The following is a 5039-nucleotide window of genomic DNA, read 5'->3' on the forward strand; positions in this document are numbered from 1 at the left end:
GTAATAATGGAGACATTTGGTACACTTGGCTACCTGTCCCTAGCCACCATGGGCTGCCCAGCCATTGGATGATGAGGCCCCGGAATTGGTGACACTTCCAGATGTGGCTGTGGACTTCTCCCAGGAAGAGGGGCAGCAGCTGGACCCAGCTCTGAGGGGCCGGAACAAGGATATGATGCTGCAGAACTTCTGGAACCTGGAATCTCTGGCTATTTGGGGACTGGGAGCAAGAGAGGCAAAGTTCCTTGCATCTGGCCATCTCCTGATTTGTTGATCCCATCATACCTGAATAAGAATAAAACCTACGTTAAAAATATTTTTTTTAATGTTTATTTATTTTTGAGAGAGAGAGGGAGAGCGTGAGTGGGGGTGGGCAGAGAGAGAGGGAGACACAGAATCTGAAGCAGAGAATAAAACCTATGTTTTATCTGGAGACTTCTGGGCCAGGCTTCACTTCCAGCTGGGGTCTGCAGGAAATCTCAGACTAGTTGTCCTATACTCTAGGCTTCTTCCCTTTGTCTCCGCCTGTGGCCACTCTCTCCCTCAAATCTGGGTCTTTTCCCTCGTCACCTCCTCTGGGCTTTGCCATCCATGCCTCCTGCTCTCTTCGGTGGGTCCACACGTTGTTTCTCAGTCTGCCTTCACTCTCTCACCTTGCAAATAGAACCAAACTTTCCCTGTAACAAGCAAACAAACAAAAAACCACCAACGACAAAAAACCCGAGACTTTCTGAGCATAAAAGGAAAACTGCTTATTAATGATTGTGTGGGGATTATAACGTAAACTGGAACGTACTGGGAAACCCAGGATGACTGGTTCTCCTGCTGAAGGCAGAGCGGCTTTGCTTTAGTTTTCTCCCTGGCAGCTGTTACAGAAGTCCAGAATTGTCTCTGGCTCTGCCCTGCTTCTACCTCAATGCCCAGCCCCAGTAAAGGACGCTGCTTCTTCTCCAGGGAATAATTCTCTAGGCTTCACCCAGAACGCAAAAGCTATTAATTGTTAGCTGATCTGCAAGCATAGGGTGTGGGGAGTGCGTTGCCTCATTGGTTCCGCTGTTCCAAATGTAGTTCTTTTAATTAATTGCTCTTATGATTTCTCACTCCCCACCCGCCACCTCCCTCTCCCCCCCTCCAGCTCTGCATGTGTTGCCTCTGAACTTGGAACTTGTCCAGGATTTCCTTGCTGTTTTCTTCACTTTTCATTTCTCTGTCACCCCAGTCCCATGTGCTGTCTTCCATGAATTCCTCCATTTCTAGCCTGTTGACATGGCAATCCCACTTTTCCTGAATAGGTTTGGTTTCGTTATTTTAAAACATCTCTTTTCCCTAACTTCCCTAGGACCTTTGGAGGAAGGGGAAGCAGATACCGGTGGTCAGGACACCCTCATGAACCAGAGCTCCCTGTTCGAAAGCTCTAGGCTTTTTGAATTTGAATCTGAATATGGATGTATCTGTTCTCTTGGGTATAAGACCACCTCAAAGTAAACAATGAAGTGACACTGAAAGATCCGTTTAGGAGACTACTGCCTTTTCTATTCTGTCCTCTCCTTCTCTAAGTCAACCCAGAACCCAACACTCTGTGAAGGAATCAATTCTCAGAAGAGAACTTTCTTAACTAAAACTCCACTCTGGTTCTTAACTAGAACGCCACTGTCTTCAGAGCTCAAACCTGTCCTGAATTACAGGGGGAATAGTTAAGTGGTTTAAAGTAGAGGACTGTTATTCCTAATGCTCTTGGACATGTGAGGAGAGCATCAGAAATTGAGAAAAAGTTAAATATATGTTGAAAAGCCGCCACAGTTTTGGGCTCAGTGGTGGAGGGAATGCAAACAAATATAAGATTCCTTCCCTCAATATACTCATTACCCAGCGGAGTTGAAAATATATGCAGAAAAAGTTAAGAGGCAAGAGAGAGTAGGTCACATGTCAGTACCTAAGTTCCACGTCTGAGGCCAGCCTTCAGGATCATGGTTTCATAGGTCAGGAGCTCTCTGTAGATCTGGAGGCTCATGGAGGCAGCTCAAGCCTGTAAAACATACAGTGGTCTCCCCTTTAACTGCGGTCTCGCTTTCCCTGGTTTCAGTTACCTGTGGTCAGCCCCTGTCCAGAAGAAGATGATCCTCACTCCCCACCCGATGTCAGAAGGTCAATAGTAACCTACCCTGCGTCCCAAAGCCCACGTCCGTCACCTCGCTTCATCTCATCAGGCGGGCAGGCATTTAACTAGCTCACGTCATCACAAGAAGAGTGAGTAGAGTAGGATACTCTGAAAGAGACCATAGTCCCATAATTTTTATTACAGCACATTGTTAAAACCGTCTTATTTCATAATTAGTTATTGTTGTTAATCTCTTACCGTGCCGAATTTATAAGTGAAACTTCACCGTAGGTATGTATGTATGGGGGGGGGGGGGACCATGGTATATTCAGGGTTTGGTACCGTGGTTTCAGGCATCCATCGGAAGTCCTGGAATGTATTCCCCCGCGGATGAGGGGGCTACAGTGCTCTGACTTTTGAAGATAAAGAATAGGAGTTAGGCTGGTGGAGAAGTGAGACTGAGAGAATGTTGTGGCCAAGAAGAGGGAGGCTGCAGTGTGCCGTGCTTGGTGGGTGGGTCAGCGAGGTAAGCACAGAATGTAGCAAGGAAGGACAAGGTTTGTTAGCAAGGGGGACGGAACCTTGTGAAAGTTCTGGAATGTCAGCTAAGGTATTTAGGTTTTGCTCAGCCAGAGGATTTTGACGAGGAGTACATGATTAAGGTTGTGGTTGAGGAGGCTACAATGTGCTTAAGATGTGTTTATGAACTATAGTTGTGAAGCATGGGGAGAGAATAATGTGAAGACCAGACAGAAAGACAGCTAACAATTAATTCTATCAATTGTATTAATAGAAAAAAAAAAGTTGCCATTTTAGGGATGCCTGACTGGCTCAGTTGGTGGAGCATGTGACTTTTGATCTCAGGGTGGTGAGTTCAAGGGCACTGTCAGGTGTAGAGATTACTTAAAAAATAAAATCTTTTTTTAAAAAAGTTACCATTTTAGGTTATAATATTAACAGAGATTTTGAGAAGAAAAAGAGATGACAATATCAGCAATTATTTAACAGCAAGCTTTACTTAGTGATAAACCAAAATTTTTAATGAATTTAAGAATTTAAAGTTTATCCCAAAATTCCTTATGAGCATCCTAAGATTAAGAGTATGACTTTCTTTTATCCTACCCAATAGGAATTCTAAAGGAATTTATTTTTCCAAGATGTGTGTGTGTGTGTGTGTGTGTGTGTGTGTGTGTGTGTGTTTGGCCAACATTATTTAATAATGTACCATCGGATGTGATCACCACATTTGCTGTATTATGGTATCTAATATATTAGAAAAGACTGCAGGCTTTTGGCAGGTGACAGAAAAATGGGTAAGACCTACATTTTAAAATAGATTATAAAAGCATTTTTGTTTACCTTAATTATAGAACCTATAAAGAGATAAAAAGAACTTCCACATTATAAATGAAGTTCTTCTGGAAGCAATGAATCCATCAAAATAGTGACTCTGTCTCTGAAAGTCATGATCTCATTGCAGCTAGGTTTGTAAAATTATGTTTGTGAAAACCCCAGATGGGTACTTTACTTCCAGCCTCCTCTTTGTGAGTCTTTTTTTTTTGTGCCAATCACTGTGGGGATTACATGGAGATAAAGACAACGTTCTTCTCCTTGAAGAGTTTGCCATCTAGCAGGGGTATATGACACTTATACTATAATTGCTGAATGGAATTAGTCTTACATTGTGTGAATATACTAACAGGATGGTCAAATGTGAATATACTAACAAATAAAGCCACTCACTTACTAGCTCTCTTTACTCCTACCTGATGAGAACCGAAGAAATCGTCTTGTTGATTTTCCTGAAGCTTCTCCCCTGTTGTCCTCTTCCTTGATAACATGCTGCTCTGGATGTTTTTATGATCACAGTAGTGAATGAAGTCAGGCCTAAGAGGGTAGGTGACTGACCTTCGGTTCATATCCTACCAGATACGCCTAAGCTAAGTTTTGGGCCTTCTTTGGAACACTTTATGAATCTGTTGAGCAGCCCACATAGATCCTTCAAGAACCCATTTGTAGCCACTATTGCACTGGCTCGGAAAGCAAAGGAGCAGCCAATGGCCACCATATGCAAACGTAAACTCTTTGAACATGACACTGTGTTTCCTTGTCCAGAACTCAAGGTATTTGGCACTCAGAACATGCATTCATTCATACATTTATCTAAATACTATTGAATTTCTACTCATGCCTGCCATATACTAAAGGCAGATAGTGGCTAAGGTACAATAATATCCTAAGGTAGTTTTCAGTAGATAGAGGGGACAGACAGATGCCATGTAGTGAACACATATTGTTTTTATCTGTCCAGCATCTCTCCCTTTCTTTTTTCCTGGCAACACTCTTCTCTTTCCCATGGGGAAGTTCTCTTTTCCAATTTCAAGTGGTCTGGAGACAGCACTCATCAGAGTAGTTCTCCTCCACCCCCACAAAACCATGGGAAGTTGGGGGGGGGGCAGGCGATATGTGCCTGTGGCCATAGTGATTATCCCAGGAATAAACATGTAAACCCAAGCCAGACCAACAGGAGTAATTCCCTGGGGTCTAATATGTGGCTGCCAGGAGAAAGCAGCTCTGCTTCCTCTGAGGTCATCGGGATGATGTAAACCCAGTACCCTCTGCAGTCAGGCTCTCCCCCAACCCAACTCGCACCCCCCTACTTTCTGCTCATAGAAGATGAGGCCCACACAGGGTGAAGCTGAGCCGGTGGTTAGAGAAGAAGAGAAAAAGATTCAGGAGAGACCAAGAGAAATGTCAATGGACCATGTACTTCGAATCTAGCTCTGCCCCATGCATTGCAGTTACCTATGATAACAAATTCCCTCTTTCCCCCCAGTTTGAGTTGTTTTTCCCTTACATGTAGGAAGAGTCCTAAGTAACACGCAGCGTGACAACCTCATTGGACCTAACACAGCTGCTGGGTGAACCAACGCTCACCTGG

General features: G+C 43.8%; 1 long non-coding RNA gene across 2 annotated transcripts; it reads right to left on the reverse strand.

The window, feature by feature from the left end:
* Window positions 1-300: 300 nt before the first annotated feature.
* Window positions 301-2837, reverse strand: LOC109503107. Of its 2 annotated transcripts, none has more exons than XR_006583756.1 (4): window positions 2357-2837; window positions 2162-2266; window positions 1934-2026; window positions 301-677 (listed from the first exon to the last, which is right to left on the reverse strand). It is a non-coding gene; the product is annotated as an uncharacterized LOC109503107 (long non-coding RNA). The 2 variants fall into 2 exon arrangements; XR_006583755.1 differs by having other exon boundaries at window positions 302-653; window positions 2357-2814.
* Between the last annotated feature and the right edge of the window lie 2202 nt (window positions 2838-5039).

Source organism: Felis catus, chromosome C1, assembly GCF_018350175.1.
Source record: "Felis catus isolate Fca126 chromosome C1, F.catus_Fca126_mat1.0, whole genome shotgun sequence".
NCBI lineage: Eukaryota > Metazoa > Chordata > Mammalia > Carnivora > Felidae > Felis > Felis catus.